General features: G+C 38.4%; 1 protein-coding gene across 4 annotated transcripts in view; it reads left to right on the plus strand.

Annotated features, from left to right (window-relative positions):
- PIK3CB (phosphatidylinositol-4,5-bisphosphate 3-kinase catalytic subunit beta) overlaps nucleotides 1-18,988 on the plus strand; it is a 195,314-nt gene that overhangs the window by 49,678 nt on the left and 126,648 nt on the right. The gene's annotated exons all lie outside the window — the stretch shown is intronic.

Consider the following 18,988-nt stretch of genomic DNA (forward strand, 5'->3'; position numbering starts at 1 on the left):
AAGTAGGCAGGGCCAGGCCATGTTGGTTCTTATGGCCATGGTAAAGAGTTTAGACTCAAGGAAACCTTTTAAGGAAAGGTTTTACACAGAAAAGTGTCATGATATGATACATGATACATGTTTTAAAGATTCCTCTGGCCGCTTTATTAAAGATGGACTATAGGAGTACAGGAAAAGCAAGGAGGTCAGTTAAGAGACTGTTAGAATTGACCAGGTCAGAGACCATGGTGGAGGAACTTAATATGATCACCAGGATAGGATAGAAAGGATTGTTGACCAATCATAAAGGCTAGTTCAACATAAACAACTTGACATGGCAGGCAGTGTGAATTTAGCTAGCATAACCTTTAAGATGGAAATGAGAAATTTGGCATTGGTGGTTGGAATAACTGTCTATGGAGATATAGGCTTGGTAAAAGGTAATGCACAAGGGATTGGAGGCCGTGATTGGTTCAACACATATTTATTGAATAATATATTCACCTCCTAATATACCAAGAACTGTGCTAGCTGCTGGGGTTATAACAGTCACCAAAAACAGAGGCTCCTTTCTCATGGAATTGATGTTCTAATGAGGGTGGGGAAGATAAACAGTAAGTAAATATATACTGTGTTGGATGGTAATCAGTACCATTAAAAATATATTAGGGAAATGTATTAGGGAAAGGTAGATATTGATGGGGGAAGGGTAGGCTTACTGTTTTATAAGGTGTGATTAGGAAAACTCTCTCTAATTAGTTGACATTTGGGCTCACAGCTCTAAGTGAAGTTAAGGGAGCAGACCAGGTAGATATTTGACTTAGGGGTGGGGGAGCTGAGGGTGGACTGTACTTGATGTGTTCTAGGAGCAGTAAGAGGGCCAGCGTGACTGGAATGGAGTAAGTGAGGCAGGAGGAAGTAGAAGCTGACATTGTGAAGGTAGAAGAGCTAGAGTCAGGTTGTAGACTTTGGGTTTTCTTCTTTTTGATGGTGGAGGTGCAGATCCAGGGATGAGGATACAGGAGGGGTGAAAGGCAAGGCTATGGCTGAGCAGTGTAGCTTGTGGCTAACCGTGAGGCCAGATGTTTGAAGTGTCTGAGGCAATGATAAGAGAAGGGGATGTACAATAAAACAGATTTTTTAATCTCACAAGGAAGTAGGAAGAGTAGAGAGAAAGGTGGATTGGATGCATGAAGGCCTTGTAGTTCCTGATAATTAAGTTTATTTTGATTTGGGTTTTTTTTAATTAATTAATTTTTTAAAATATCTATCTATCTATCTATCTATCTGGCTATCTGGCTGCGCCGGGTCTTAGTTGCAGCATGCGGGATCTTTTACTTGCAGCATGCGGGATCTAGTTCCCCGATCAGGGATCGAACCCTGGCCCCCTGCATTTGGAGCGTGGAGTCTTAACCACTGGACCATCAGGGAAGTCCCTGGATTTGGGCTTTTTTTTTTTTGCGGTACGCGGGCCTCTCACTGTTGTGGCCTCTCCCGTTGCGGAGCACAGGTTCCGGACGCGCAGGCTCAGCAGCCATGGCTCACGGGCCTAGCTGCTCCTCAGCATGTGGAATCTTCCCAGACCGGGGCATGAACCCGTGTCCCGTGCATCGGCAGGCAGACTCCCAACCACTGCGCCACCAGGGAAGCCCCGGGCTTTTTAAAATTGTAAAGTGTGCATAACAAAATTGACCAGTTAGACTTTATTTTTTTATGATAAGTTAACGCTTGCTATACATGAATTAGGTAAGCTTCTTCATGCGTACAAAGCATCTGAATGTTCAGTTTCATCTGCACAGTATTGCTCACTTTTCTTTACTCAAAGCAGATATAGGACTGAGATGGATTGAAAGAATAAGTTGACTCATTTCACATTGTCAAGGGGGCCTTCTCTTGCTGTTGCTTCTATCTGTAAATTGAGAAATGAAATACCCAAGAGTACTCCCTTTTAAAAAACTTTAATAAAAAGGGGATTTCCAAATCACATCATGATTGATTGAGAGATGGTGTCAGGAGTATAGAAGCAACACTCATGATCAGTTAAAGACCTTTCCCTGGGAATTCCCCGGCAGTCCAGTGGTTAGGACTCCGAGCTTTCACTGCCGAGGGCCCAGGTTCAATCCCTGGTGAGGGAACTAAGATCCCGCAAGCCACGTAGTGCAGCCAGAAAATAAAATAAGACTTTTCCCTCTAAATTGAAGGAAGAGGCCTGGTTACTTTGCTCATTGACATTGAATACTAAGAAAAAAAAAACCCCACAGCTATAGAACTCCAAATTGTCTCTAAATCCAGTGTTCCTTAGCTGCCTAAAGCTAGTGAAGTAAAAATACATTAGCCTCACCCTTGACATTTTCAGATTTAACATATTCAAAGATCCTCCAAAACACATGATTCCAAATTGTGTCCCAGTAAAATGGCATTTATTACGAGTGCATCATGACAAGTACTCAGCATGAGTGAGCTTAAATAAATGTTAAGCATCTACAACTCTGTGTGACCTTATTATTCTTATCATCATATTTCATCCTATCAGTAACTTCCCTCTGAAATAAGTAATGAAGGAATTTTATAAATTTCATAAATGAAGGAATCATTAAATTTGGGATATGTACAAATGTGGACATTTGGAAAGAGCTCAATGTGTTCTTCCTGAACATTGACCATTTTAACTGTTTTTATTTTTTTTACTTGTTTTTTATTTTTATTTTTATTTTTTGGCTGCATTGGGCCTTTGTTGCTGCGCACGGGCTTTCTCTAGTTGTGGTGAGTGGGGGCTACTCTTTGTTGTAGTATGCGGGCTTCTCATTGCGGTGGCTTCTCTTGCTGCAGAGCATGGGCTCTAGGCACGCGGGCTTCAGTAGTTGCAGCACGCGGGCTTAGTAGTTGTGGTTCGCGGGCTCTAGAGCACAGGCTCAGTAGTTGTGGCGCATGGGCTTAATTGCTCTGCAGCATGTGGGATCTTCTTGGACCAGGGATCAAACCCATGTCCCCTGCATTGACAGGCGGACTGTTTAACCACTGTGCCACCAGGGAAGTCCCTAACGGTTTTTAAATGTACAATTCCCTGGCATAAATATATTCACAGTGTTGTGCAACCATCGCCACTGTCCCTCTCCATAACTTTTTTATCAGCCCAATCCCTGATAACCATTATTCTACTTTCTGTTTCTGTGAATTTGCCTATTCTGAGTAGCTCGTATAAATGGAATCATACAAAGTTTGTTCTTTCATGGCTGGTTTATTTCACTTAGCATAATGTCCTCAAGGTTCATCTGTGTTGTAGCATGTATCACAGTGTCCTTTTTAAGGCTGAATAATATTCCATTGTATGTACATACCATATTTTGTTCATCCGCCCATCTATTGAGGGAAATTTGGGTTGTTTCCACCTTATGGCTATTGTTAATAATACTGCTATGCACGTGGGTGTACAAATACCTGTGTGACTTCCTCCCTGCTTTTAATTCTTTTGGATATATACCCAGAAGTAGAATTGCTGGATCATTTGGTAATTTTGTTTAAATATTTTAAGAACTGCTATATTTTCTTCCACAGTGGTTGCACCATTTTACATTCCCACCAGTAACATACAAGGGTTATAATTTCTCCACATCTTTGCCTGGATTTGGTTTATAGTTTGTTTTTGAACAGTGGAATGTTTTAAGTATATTTAGTTCCTTAAAAGAAGGTTTATCTTAGATCATTTTCTAGTAGGTTTAGAATTAACACATCCTCATTCTCTGCTATAAGGTCAGAACTGGTAAAGAAAGTTGTCACCTGGTTAAATTTTAGTGAGAGATCCTCACAGGAATTAAAATTATGGACCCTTGAAAAGAATTCATTGCCAAAAACTTATGGTTATTCTGTCTATGTAACCTGGCTGTGGTGTTCAATGTACCAAGTACCTTCACTTGGCTTAGGAGAAAGCTATGTGTTTTGATTACTGGGCAGGAATAACTATGATCTCCCAGGATAGGACAAGATGATTAAATGAGTTAGGATACACTTGAAAATTGGAAATTTTATAAGGAGGTGGAGAAATTTTCATCATGCTGTTGACTGACACATTGTCTGTGTAACGGTTGGGAAAAGACATTCCTTGTTCAGATGGATAATAGACTGATAAAAGTTATTAAGGGGAAAAAAAAGTGCTGATGGGATTACAGCTCCTGCAGAGAGGATTTTGAAGCTTTGTACCTTGTTTGCAATTGTCATTAAGATTTGGAAATTTTGAAATAGATCATATTCATGCTTCAGTATTGTTATAGTTATGCTTTTCCTTGGTAAATCACATGTTTTAATTTGAAAAAGTTTACTTTAGAAGCTTCTTATCATGTTATATGAATATTATGAATAAACTGAGTGGTTTAAACTTGCCTTCCAGTTTTTACTAGTTCCTCTTCCCCCAGTTCTTTGTCTTTGACTCAGGATTCTTTTTCTTTAATATGCACTGGATGTTTCTGCATTAGAAAAATGTTCATAAAGATTATATTGTTGAGTGCCTACTGTTTCTGGTTCTTTGATAACATGCTTTTTGCTTTTACTCAGAAAATAACTGTGGTTAGATTGTCATATAGTCTACCACAGACAGTAAGGATATTGTGAAAGAAATTCTGGCTATCTGTGTAGCATGACCTTTCAAAACTGTTTTCTTTGCTGTAAGCATCTCACTTAGCCTTTTGACTGCCACATGACAGGGGAAGTAGTGTATAAAAGGCAATATAAATGCTGCCTTGTTGATCTCAGTACAATTTTCCAATATAAGAGCTTGCTAAACAGTCACATGTTATCAAATATCATCGTTTTGTTTATGTAGAGGATGAACTAGTTTTATGCATTATACATAGAGTACATTTTAAATGTAATTTTTAAAATAAAAGTAAATTATAATTGTAAAAATTGAAATGGAAAATCATTTTTGTTACTTTGAAGAAGGATCTAAATTTTTTATTCAGAGTTTTAAGAATTATTAATGAATGGAGATTATTATATACAGTTGATGACTACACATCTACTGTTTTTGTGGGCAGAGATTTTAAAGCAACTTTGGAATTGTCTTTCTGTTGTTCCTGAGCAGCCAAGAGAGTCTTTAAAACTGTGAAAGGGCTTAGAGAACATGAGGAAGCACCAGCCTGATTTTAAACTTTAATCTTATTTTCACTAGTAGCTTAGCTCTATAATGTATTTATTTATTCATCAATCAGCAGATAGTTACTGAAGTCCTGTATCAAGCACTGTGCAGAAAGAACTGCAAAGATGAAAGAGCCTGTAACTGTCATTCAGGAACTCACTCACTAGGTTTCAGCAAGGGTGGCAGGAATGGAGATGAACAGGATCACAATTCCTTGCTGTAGATGCTAATGTCACTTCCCTCCTAGAATCCAGAGTTAAAGACAAAGGTGATGAGGAGAAGTAGTTAGGGGCATGAGGACGGTCAGGATTCTTAGGTAGGAATAGAGGAGAAGAAGCAACTGTGGGTGATAGCAAAAATCTAGAACTTAGGTTTATCAGTAACACTGAGGTCATAGTCACAGTAAAATGGGGAGTGGGTTCCCATCAAATGGATTCTCCATGCCAGATGCTGCCGAGGGGCTTTACATCTGTTATTGCTGTTAATCCATTTTAAAAAAGTGTGAAATTTAGCATCTATACAGAAGAGCACGTGAAAACTTAAATTTATAGTTTAAAGAGTGATGAAAAATGAAAAACTCTGCATAACAGCCAGATCAGTAATAAGTGCCTTCTTCGATCGTATCTCCCTCCCTCTCCCCAAGCTATACTTTGCTGAATTTTTTGTTATTTTCTTAAGCTTTTCTTTATAACTTTACCATCTCTGTTTGCATCTCTGAACAATATTTGACTTTATGTTTATGTTTAAGTAAATGGAATCAAATATTCTTTTTTTGATTTTACATTGTTAGGACGGTTCATTCATGGTGATGTGTATAGCTGTATTAATTTTATATAATTTATTGATCCATTCTATTAATGCACATTTAGGTTGTGTCTAGTTTTTGGAGACTGAAAAATTTCACATTGAATACCCATGTACGTGTGACAACCTTGGATAAGAGTTTTCCTAGGATGTATACCTAGTAATGGAATTTTTTTTTTTTCTAATTTTATTTATTTTTGGCTGCATTGTGTCTTCGTTGCTGTGTGCGGGCTTTCTCTAGTTGCAGTGAGCAGGGGCTACTCTTCGTTGCTGTGCGTAGGCTTCTCATTGCTGTGGCTTCTCTTGTTGTGGAGCGCGGGCTCTAGGTGTGCGGCTCAGTAGTTGTGGCACCGGGCTTAGTTGCTCCACGACATGTAGGATCTTCCCGGACGAGGGATGGAACCTGTGTCCCCTGCATTGGCAGGAGGATTCTTAACCACTCTGCCACCAGGGAAGTCCACTAATGGAATTTTTTTTTTTTTTTTTTTCCGGTACGTGGGCCTCTCACTGCTGTGGCCTCTCCCGTCGCGGAGCACAGGCTCCGGACGCGCAGGCTCAGCGGCCATGGCTCACGGGCCCAGCCGCTCCGCGGCATGCGGGATCCTCCCGGACCAGGGCACGAACCCGTGTCCCCTGCATCAGCAGGCGGACTCTCAACCACTGCGCCACCAGGGAAGCCCTTTTTTTTTTTTTTTTTTGCGGTACGCGGGCCTCTGACCGCTGTGGCCTCTCCCGTTGGGGAGCACAGGCTCTGGACGCAGAGGCTCAGCGACCATGGCTCATGGGCCCAGCCACTCCACGGCATGTGGGATCTTCCCGGACCGGGGCACGAACCTGTGTCCCCTGCATTGGCAGGTGGATGCTCAACCACTGCGCCACAGGGAAGCCCCCTCTAATGGAATTTTTGATGCCAAACTTCTTGGAAGAGGTTGAATCAATTCATTCTCCCTCCAGCAGTGATCTATGAAATGGTATCTCATTGTGGTTTTAATTTACATTTCTTTGGTGACTAATGAGTTTGAATATTCTACCCCTGCCTCATATGCTTATGGGACTTTTGGCTCCTGTGAAATTTCTATTTAATTATTTTGCCCATTTTTCTGTTGGGTTTATGTTCTTTGCCTATTCATTTTCTCACTGAAGTGTATTAAAATTAATTTATTCTATCAGTTTTTATTCACTTGTTTAACATTCTTCATTGAGTCTCCTCTTGTTTTTTGCATGAAGAGCAATACCTTAATGTGGCCTACCAGAATGGAGATTTGGCCAGCCCCTCCACTACCATTCTGCCTCTGTTTTCCATCTCTCTCTGTTCCAAAGGGTAATCTTTGAATTTCTCAAATACTTAAGGTTTCTTAGGTCTTTGCGTATGTTCTTTTTCCCTTTGCCTAGCCAATTTCCTCTTCAAGTCTGTGTTAAAATATCCCCTTCTCTTGGAAAATGCTCTTGGCTCTACTTGCCTCAAATTCAACATACTTTGTGTCTCTACACTTACTTATGAAAAATACAATAATTTTAGTCAGATGACTAGTCAGGAGGAGAAAGAGAGCTGTCAACATGTTCTTTTCTACCAGGGGATTAAAAAATGTATGTGTAAAGTGATAAACAAGGATTAAAGCTGTTGAGTTTAAATAGTGAATGGTTTGGGGACATCATAATGTTAGCCTCATCAATGTTGTTGCCCACTCCTCTTCATAATTCCGTTTTCTGTTTGGTTGGAGAAGGGTGATAAGGAAAACACAGTGGTAGAGTACACAGAGCATTGGACTGAATGTAACTGAGGGAGCATATATGAGGTTTTTCTTTTTTTTAATTGAAACAGTATGTACAATATTATGTTAGTTTCAGGTGTACCACATAGTGATTTGAAATAGGCGTACATTATGAAATGATCACCAAGATAAGTCTAATAAGCATCTGTCCCTATACAAAGTTATTATTGACCCTATTCCTTATGCTGTATATTATATACCTGTGACTTATTTATTATATAACTGCAGGTTTGTACCTTTTAATCCCCTTCACTTATTTTGCCCATCCCTCACCCCCCTTTCTTCTGGCAAACACCTGTTTGCTCTCTGTATCTATGAGTCTGTTTTCATTTTGTTTTATTTGTTTGGTTTTTAGATTCCACTTGTGACTGAGATCATGCAGCATTTGTTGTTTCGTCTGACTTATTTTACTTAGCATAATGCCCTCTAGATCCAGTCATGTTGTCAAAAATGGCAAGATCCCCTCCCCCCTTTATGGCTGAGTAATATTCCGCTATAGATACAGATATTACATCTTCTTTATCAATTTGTCTATTGATGGACACTTAGGTTGCTTCCGTATCTTGACTGTTGTAAATAATACTGCAGTAGACATTGGAGTGCATATATCTTTTTGAATTAATATTTTGATTATTTTTGGACAGATTACCCAGAAGTGAAATTGCTGGCTCATATGGCAGTTCTATTTTTAATTTTTTGAGGAGTCTCCATACTATTTTCCAATAATGGCTGCACCAGTTTACAATCCCACCAACAATGCACAGTGTTCCCTTTTCTCCACATCCTCGCCAACACTTGTTACTTGGTTTTTTGTTTGATGATAGCCATTCTGACAGGTGGAGGTGGTATCTCATTGTAGTTTTGGATTACATTTCCCTGATGATTAGTGATGTTGAGCATCTTTTTTTTTTTGTGGCACGCGGGCCTCTCACTGTTGTGGCCTCTCCCGTTGCGGAGCACAGGCTCCGGACGTGCAGGCTCAACGGCCATGGCTCATGGGACTAGCTGCTCCGCAGCATGTGGGATCTTCCTGGACCAGGGCACGAACCCGTGTCCCCTGCATCGGCAGGCGGACTGTCAACCACTGCGCCACCAGGGAAGCCCTGAGCATCTTTTTAATGTGTCTGTTGGCCATCAGTATGTCTTCTTTGGAAAAACATCTGTTCAGGTTCTCTGCCCATTTTGTAATTGGATTGTTTGTTTTTTGATGTTGAGTTGTATGAGTTTATATTTTGGGTGTTAACCCCTTATTGGATATCTTGTTTCTAGATATCTTCTCTCATTCAGTGGGCTGCCTCTTCATTTTGTTGAGAGTTTCCTTTGCTGTGCAAAACCTTTTTAGTTTGACGTAGTCCCACTTATTTTTGGTTTTGTTTCCCTTGTCCGAGGAGACATATCCCCCCAAATATTGCCAAGACCAATGTCAAAGAGCATGCAGCATGTGATTTCTTGTATGAGTTTTATGGTTTCAGACATTTAAGTCTTTAATCCGTTTTGAGTTTTTTTTTGTCTACTATGTAAGAAAGTAGTTTAGTTTGATTCTTTTTCATGTAGCTGTCCAGTTTTCTGAACAACACTTATTGAAGAGGCTCTCTTTTCCCCATTGTATATCCTTACCTCCTTTGTTGTAGATTAATTGATGTATAAGCGTGGGTTCATTTTTGGATTCTCTATTCTGTTCCTTGATCTGTGTGTCTGTTTCTGTGCTAGTACCATACTGTTTTTTTGTTTTGTTTTGTTTTGGCCATGCTGCATGGCTAGTGGGATCTTAGTTCCCCATCCAGGGATCAAACTTGGGCCCTTGGCAGTGAAAGTGTGGAGTTCTAACCACTGGACGGCCACGAATTCCCCCATACTGGTTTTTTCTTTCATAAAAATATTTATTTATTTATTTGGCTGCACTGGATCTTTGCTGTGACATGCCTGATCTTTGTTGTGGCATGTGGGATCTTTGCTGTGGCATGCGGGATCTTTAGTTGCAGCATGCAAACTCTTAGTTGTGGCATGTGATATCTAGTTCCCTGACCAGGGATTAGACCTGGGCCCCCTGCATTGGGAGTGTGGAGCCTTAGCCACTGGACCACCAGGGAGGTTCCCCCCCCCCATACTGTTTTGATTACTGTAGCTTTATAGTATATGTAGTTTTATTTCAGGGGGCATGATACCTCCAGCTTTGTTCTTCCTCAAGATTGTTTTGGCTATTTGCGGTCTTTTGTGTTCATATGTGATTTTTAATCACGTCCTTGCAGCTACCTAAACTATGTGTTTGACTAAACTAGTGAAGTCCAAATTGCTGTAACAGACTGAAAATGAATAATATCTCAAACATAATAGATGTTTATTTCTTACTCATGGAACAGTCCAAAGTGGACGGTCCTCTTTGGTAGGTGGTTCTATTCCAGGTGGTTTCTTTCATCTCTTGACTCTTTCTTCCTTTGTGACCAGTGAAAGAGGAAAGAGAAGGTGTAGGTGGCATACAAACTTTCTTAAATGCTCTAACCTGAAGTGACACAGGTCATTTCCACTCAACATTCCACTGGAGAGAACTTAGTATATGATCATTCTTACTGCACAGGAGGTTGGAATATCTAGTGTGCCAAGTGCACCGCCACAGTCCCATAACTGTGGAAGGAGATAAGCAGTCTCTACCACAGTAGTCTTCAGAAAGTCATCTTATTTCTGTAGGTCTTAGTTCTTAATGTATAAAATAAAAGATCTGTACTCAGAAGATTTATAACACACACATCCTACTTCTTTAGTGAGTCACATTAAAAGGCACAAGGAAAGTGTTTCCATTGTGTCTCCATTCACCTTCCTTATTTATTTGGTTGCACTGGGTCTTAGTTGTGGCAGGCGAGCTCCTTAATTGCGGCTCCAGGGCCTCTTAGTTGTGGCTCACCAGCTCCTTAGTTGTGGCAGGCAGGCTCCTTAGTTTAAGCGGCTCCTTGGCTCCTTAGTTGTGGCATTCAAACCCCTGGTTGCAGCACGCATGTGGGATCTAGTTAGTTCCCTGACCAGAGGTTGAACCCAGGCCCCCTGCATTGGGAGCGTGGAGTCTTGTCCACTGTGCCATCAGGGAAGTCCCTACATTCACCTTCTTCTAATGCAAATTTTAAGGAATATGAGGTGATAAAGCTGCTTTTCATCACTGTTCGTTCCTTGTTATCACAGCCAGGCTGCTTATAGTTTTGTAACTTTATCCAGGTCCTGGGTACAAACCTCATCATGGTCCTGTAGTGAATGGAAGCTTATTATGGGAGATGAAATAATTCTGAGGTTATGTGTTCGTGCCAGGTTGTAGACAAATATATTAGTTGGTTTTGAAATATTAAATTAAGAACTTGTTTAAGTATTCTATATTTTCTTTGGAAAACATAAGAATTTTACATACAAACATCTAATTAAGGAAGCTGACTAGAGTTTGTATCAGTTTGTTCATAAATTTGGATTCTACTTTTCAGTAGTTATGATTTCAAGAAAATTGTCTTCATAGTTTTTGTAACTGAAGTTTGATAGATCAAAGTTGAGTAATGGAAATATACCTCCTTTTTTGAGGGAAATGACACTAGATTACTAGACAAGATTATAACTGGTAATTTAATTTTAGCTTTTATTTCTCAGTTCCATTTAAATATCAATAGGATTTTGGTCTGAGTGATTATAATTTCAGAGGTTAACTTATTTGCTAATATAATAAAGCTATTTGTATATAAGTAGAAAAGATTTCTTATGAGAAATGCCGTTGAGAAAAATATGTATTTAAGGAAGTGTGTGTGTGTGTGTGTGTGTGTGTGTGTGTGTGTGTGTGTGTGTTTAAAGAAACAAATGAGGGCTTCCCTGGTGGTGCAGTGGTTAAGAATCCACCTGCCAATGCAGGGGACACGGGTTTGAGCCCTGGTCTGGGAAGATCCCACATGCAACGGAGCAACTAAGCTCGTGCACCACAACTACTGAGCCTGCGCTCTAGAGCCCATGAGGCACAACTACTGAAGCCCGTGCGCCTAGAACCCATGCTCTGCAACAAGAGAAGCCACCGCAATGAGAAGCCCGCGCACAGCAACTAGAGAATGCCTGCAGGCAGCAACGAAGACCCAACACAGACAAAAATAAATAAATAAATAAATTTATTTTAAAAAAAAGAAACAAATGAATCAATTCTTGGCTGTAGTATAATTTATTCTCTTAACCTAGTATATCCAATTATCTATTGCTGTAACAAACTATCACAAAACTTAGTGATGTAAAACATCCATTTTGTTATGCCTTTGCACTGTGGTCAAGAACTTGAACAGGGCACAGCAGGGTAAGCTTGTCTCTGGTTCATGATGTCTGGGCCTCAGATGGAGAAACTCAAAGTCTGAGGGTCAGAGTTGTAAAGGCCTAGTCACTAAGAAGTCTGGCTGTTGGTGCTGGCAGTCATTTGGGGTTGGTCAAAACACCTATATATGGCTCTTAAAATGAGCATCTCACAAACAAGTGTTGGAATAGATAACAAGTGGAAGCTGCCAGTTTCTTAAACCTGGGTCTACTAGTGTATTACCTCTGCTTTATTTAATTGGTCAAGCAGTCACCAAATTCAGATTCAAGGGGAGGGAACATAGCCCTCACTTCTTAATAGGAGGAAGGTAAAAGAATTGGGGGGCTTGTTTTAAATTCATCGCAGGTCATTAGGCAGAACTCTTTATCATGTAATTATAAGTCTTTTTGAGTTAGTTTTCCATGTTCTGTTAGATAATTTGGATTCTTAAAGCTCTCTTTCATTGCGAATGTTTTAACCAATACATTTTTAAATTCCTTGAGAGTATTCCCTCAGTTTCCACATGATGTCAGTTTTGAAGCTGAGACGTGAAGTCAAATGGACCTCTAATGGTAGCTTTTACTTAAAAATTAGACAGCCTAAAATAAATGGATAAATTTTCAGAAACATACAACCTTCCAAGACTGAATGATGAAGAAATAGAAAATCTAAACAGACTGATTACTGGTAAAGAGATTGATTTGTAACAAAAACCTCTCAACAAACAAAAGTTCAGGACCAGGTAGCTTCACTGGTGAATTCTACCAAACATAAAGAAGAATTACCAGTCTTTCTCAAATTCTTCCAAAAAATAGAAGAGGAAGAACACTTCCAAACTCATATTATGAGGTCAGCATTACCCTGATACCAAAACCAGACAAGGACACCACAACAAAGGAAAATTACAGGCCATGAACATAGATGCAGAAGTCCTCAACAAAATATTAACAAATCAAATTCAGCAGTATGTTAAAAGAATCATACACCATGATCAAGTGGGATGTATTTCAGGTATGCAAGATGGTCCACATTTGTAAATCAGTCAATGTGATAACACCACACAGACAAAATGAAGGATGGAAATCATGTGATCATCTTAATAGGTGGAGAAATTTGACAAAATTTAACATCCATTTATGATAAAAACTCAACAAACTGTGTATTTTGGGAACGTACCTCAACATAATAAGGACCATATAGGACAAGCCCACAGCTAACATCATACTCACTGGTGAAAAGAAAAAGCTGAAAGCTTTTCCTTCAAGATCAGGGACCAAAGATGCCCACTCTTGCCATTTTTATTCAACATAGTCTGGAAGTCCTAGCCAGAGTAATTAGGCAAGGAAAAAAAAAAGGCATCCAAATTGGAAAAGAAGTAAAACTGTCCCTATTTACAGATGACATGATATTCTGTATTGTATATAGAAAACCCTAAAGACTTCACCAAAAATATGTTAGAACTGATAAATGAATCTAGTAAAGTTGGCAGATACAAAAACCAATATACAAATATCTGTTGCATTTCTGTATGCTAACAATGAACTATTAGAAAGAAAAAATAAGAAAACAATCCCATTTACAATTGCAAGAAATAGAGTAAAATATCTAGGAATAAATTTAACCAAGGAGGTCAAGACTGAAAACTTTAAGACATTGATGAAAGAAAGTGAAGAAGACACAAATGGAAAGATACTACATGCTCATGATTTGGAAGAATTAATGTTGTTAAAATATCCATTCTGTCCAAAGCAATCTACAGATTCAATGCAATCCTTACCAAAATTCAAATGACATTTTTCACAGAAATAGAACAAAGAACCCTAAGATTTCTGTGGAACCACAAAAGGCCGCAAATAGCCAAAGCATTCTTGAAAAAGAACAAAGCTGGAGACACTATACTTCCTGATTTCAAACTATGTCACAAGGTTATAGATATCATAATAGTATGACATTGACATTAAAAACAGACATATAGACCAATGGAAAATAATAGAGAGCCCAGAAATAAATCCATGCATGTATGGTCAATTAATTTATGACCATAACAAAGGAGCCAAGAATATACAATGGAACATGGCAGCCTCTTCAATAAAAGGTGTTGGGAAAACTGGACAGCCACATGCAAGAGAACGAAACTGGACCACTATCTTACACCATACACAAAATAAACTGAAAATGGATTGAAGACTTAAATGTTTTAGACCTGGAACTGTAAACTCCTAGAAGAAAACATAGGCTTTAACCTCATTGTTGTTGGTCTTGGTGATGATTTTTTATATTTGACATCAAAAGCAAAGGGAACAAAAGCAAAAATAAACAAGTGGGACTACATCAAATTAAAAACCTTCTGCAGGGAGTTCCCTGGTGGTCTAGTGGTTAGGATTTGGCACTTTACTGCCGCGACCCAGGTTCCGTCCCTGGTTGGGGAACTGAGATCCCACAAGCCACATGGTGTGGCCAATAATAATGATAATAATAATAAAATTAAAAAAAAAGCTTCTGCACAACAAAGGAAACCGTCAACAAAAAGAAAAGGCAACTTAGCAAATGGGAGAAAATCCTAAATGCAGAATGAGTGTTGTATGTGGAGAAAAAGGAACCCTTTTGCAGTGGTGGGAATGTAAATTGTTGTAGTCGCTATGAAAATCGTCGGAAGTTCCTCAAAAAATTAAAAATAGATCTATCATATGATTCAGCATTTCTTCTTCTGTGTATTTGTTTGAAGGAAACAAAAACACTAAAAGATATATGCGTCCCCATGTTCATTGTAGCATCATTTACAATAGCCAATACATGGAAACAACCGAAGTGTCCATTGATGGATAAATAGATAAAGAAATTGTGGTGTATCTATATCTATTTATAGATAGATATAGATACACACAGAAAGGAAAATTATTCAGCCATAAACAAAGGAAATCTTGCCTTTTGTGACAACCTGGACGGCCCTTGAAGGCATTGTGCTATGTGAAATAATTCAGACAGAGAAAGAGAAGTACTGTTTGATCTCACTTATATGTGAAATATAAAATAAGCAAACAATCAAAAAACCCCAAACTCATAGATACGGAGAACAGGTTGGTTGTTGGTTTCCAGAGGCAGGGGAGTGGTGGGGGAAGGGCAGAATGTGGGAAGGGGATCAAAAAGTACAAACTTCTCATTATAAAATAAATAAGTTATGGGGATGTAATGTATAGCATGGTGACTATAGTAATAATACTGTTGTACATTTGAAAGTTAAGAGAGTAGATCTTAAAAGTTCTCATCACAAGAAGAAAAATAATGCCATTTTAGAAATAATGCTGTTTGACGTTTTTGAAACAAAATGTGATTTATTAGATTACCTACAATGTAGTCTTGTAAATTAAATACAGCACAGTATCCAAAAGCCGAGTTTGAAGCATAAATAGATGAAGATTTCGGATTTCTTTGGAACCTAGAAATAGTGACCTATGGTGAATTATTATCCTCCAAGCCGCGTAACTCCCAGTAAGGCAATGAAGGGGTTTCGTGACAGTGATACTGTGGTGCTACCTCACCATTTCAGGTGAGGTCTCCTGATCCCCAGCTAATACTACTTTCTGTCCCACTTTGTGAAGTTTAAACAGGTACTCCATACTTCCCCTTTTCAATATTCCATCCTCATCTCTTGTGGTTGAGATTCTGTGTGGGTTGAGGTGGAAAACACTGCAAGCAGTCATGTAAGCTTCAGTATCTGTCTTTATTTTATATTCCCCAGCAGTCTGAGAAGGAGCACCTTGTGAATGAAACAGAACACATACCTCCTCCCACTAGTCTCTTTCAGCAGACCTCAGTGCTCTGGTACACACTGGGTTGCAAACTTCTCCGTTTTATTTTTTTGATCCCCTCCTCCCCCAGTCAAGTGTGTGATATGGCATCTTAAACAGAACGAGTACTTAGTAAATATTTGTTAACTTGCATTCCAATCATTTTTGCTCTCCTCTCTCTTGATTGAGGCCTAGCACTGAGATGACACTATCAGCCTGCCTCTCCTGATGTGTTCTGTAGAGAGAATAGGCAGTGAAAGAAAAGTTGGTACCAGGGACAGATATCTCTTCAATTTTTCCTAGGTTTTTTTTTGTATTCCCTGTTTAGTGTCGGTAGTAAAGGGGCTGTGAAAACTACACACAGAAGCATTTTGTCATTCATGGCTGGATAGTTTATGAGGAAAATTGGTCTCCAAAGAAGAGTTTTAAAACAGACAAACAAGTACCTGCATAGACCAAACTTACACCAGTGTGCAGAAGAATAATCCTGAAATGGCTTGGGAGAAATGCTAGTATTTTAGGACTCTCATTTTTACATCCTACAACTTATGTTCAAAATGACAGCAGACGGAAATAACTAAAAGGTTCAGAGCCTGGGATAGTGCTTTTTCTACAGCTGTAAGCTATTTAACATTCTTCTCATGTTACTGTTTGCCATTCAGATGGCTTTCTGGCACTGGATCAGTTCCTGGATGTTGGTTAGTTACTCACCAGCATCACTACACACTTGTACAGTCTGGCTCATGACTCACTCTCACAGCAATTATATGTGGGTATCCTTTGCTATACAGTCATTGCTGATTATTTGATGTCACTTGTTATAAACAAGTACCAGGATTGATTGAATACCATGTCTTGAATGAAGGTTTGTTGTCATTAAAAAAAAAAAAAAAAACCAAAAAAACCCCACCCTAGTTAGTCTGTTAGTTCCATTGCTACTGGATTGAAAAATAGAAGCAGTTGTCCAAACTATGAAACTTTTGTCTAAAATATGTATCCCATGATAGGTACAAAATTGTATCCAGCAAGCCAGAATTATTTGCTTCACTTTAGTGCTATTGCCTAAAATGATTAAAATGCAAAAATGGGCTACACAGAAGTCAGAATTCCTGAGAGATGAGGGAGGGGGTTGGTATCTGGAACAAACATCCAAGGAGTCTCTGAGGTGCTGGCAGTGTTCTAATTCTTGACCTGGCTTGTGGTTTGTTTTACAGGAATTCGTTTGCTACTTTTCTGTTTATATATTATTTTAAACAAGAAAAATATTTTAAAATAGAAAGAAAGTACTTGCTCATCATTTAGGAGAATTCCCTCAGCTGTATCTTCAATGGCTACAGAAGGTCACCATATTTTATAGTAGATATTAGTAGTAAGTCTTTGTCCTATTAATATGATATATTTAGGAAAATAATCACCCTAAAACATGGTAACGGTCTACCAGTGATTGAAGTAGGTTTAACAGTTCCCATGCCCCAAATACTATTCATTTGGAAGTGGAAGAGAAGGGACAGGGTGAAGGGAGAACATTGTAGGGATGAAATATATCTTTCTTGGTAATATATATCCAATTAGAATAATTTATTATTTCTTTCTTGTTGGTAAGTATGATTGAACATTTAGATTAGAATACAGGAGAGCAGACTGAAAACTAGGAACACTGAAAAAAATTAATTAGCATTATTTAATAAAAATTAAATATTTGAATCAAAACCACTTAAATAATTTTAAATTGAGTATCTTAAAGAGGTTAGCAGTATACAATCTATTGGAATAGTGGGGTGATGTGACTTTTGTTTTTATAACCTTTGTAGGAAGAGTGTTAACATTCTTTAGACCTGGGAATCTGCTGGATTAAATTTTTTCATTAGCCCATTTGGTCTGAAGAAATAATACCAATAATGTCATGCCTCCACTCCCCATTGGCGTCATTGTTATGGATTATGTATCTAAATTTCTATTTATACTTTTATCTGACAATAATGACTTAAAAAGTTGTTGGGAATGTGGTAGTTATTTAAAATTCTTTAGTATCTTTTAACTAATTCTAATTTATATGGCTTGTTTCAAACCTTATTATTTGTTCAGAGATTATCAGTGGAAGGAGCAAGAAAAAGGTAGGGTAAAAAGTATGAATTGTAGAGCACGCTGTGGTTTGACGTTCCACATGCATTTTGAGATTCACTGCATTTCTAAACCTGTCTTAAAGCATAGACTACTGCTCAGACTCTGCTGCTCTGTGTGACCTTCAAGATTGTAAGTTCTCAGATGATAGGCATCTGGGATTAGCCTTGACTGATTTTGGAGAGGCCTAAATTCTTACCACATAAAAATCCTCAGTAGAGAAAGATACCATACCAGTTAGAAATGAAAAACACTGACACTCCAAAATGGGCCATGGGTGACAACAGTTGGTTTAATTTGATTTAATTTATTTTAAAAACAGAATGTCTTTTATTTGAATACTGAATACATTATGTTAGTACACAGAGTATGCTGAGAATGGAATTTTTTAAGGAAAAAATAGCAGCAGCAATACAATTAAAATGGAAAAAACGTAGTTCCTAATAATTTTTTAATATAACATGAATGACAAATAGATATGTCAGCATTCTGTGAAGTCCACTTAGGGCATTACATTATCTGATAAACTGTAGTTTAATTTAAATTTACTGCAGATGAATATTTGGAACTGGAGTGTATTTGGAATTTTTTTCTCTTGGAAAACAGGATTTTATTGTGGGGTGCTCTATTTTATCACAATAAGAATTATTTTCAAAGCAAATAATCTCTAAGATACTGAAGTATTCAGTTTATTTGGATAGTAAACTTTAATATATTAAAAGTTTCAAAGCCTAAGGTAAGCAAGCAACAAGTCAATAAAATCACAACTCAGTTCTAACATTTTCATGCAGTATCATTCACTATGAAATGCAAGAAGACAATGTTGAAGTGAAATGACGTCTAACATAAATTACATCAGTGTGATCAAACATATACAGAAATACAAATTCTAGTAAATATAAAAAATTTTTGATTTTTTAACATCTCAGACAAATTTTATTTATAAGCCACATGCCTAAAACCAAAATATGGAGAGATTGAAAATAACCCTCTTCTCTTTTCAGCAGTTGCCCACTGCTTTGAGTGTATAAGGACTTGGGAGAGGGAGAGGGAGTCACGATGTTGTGGGTGGTCCCAAGTAATGCTTTTGTTGGGT

Source organism: Stenella coeruleoalba, assembly GCF_951394435.1.
Source record: "Stenella coeruleoalba genome assembly, chromosome: 5".
NCBI lineage: Eukaryota > Metazoa > Chordata > Mammalia > Artiodactyla > Delphinidae > Stenella > Stenella coeruleoalba.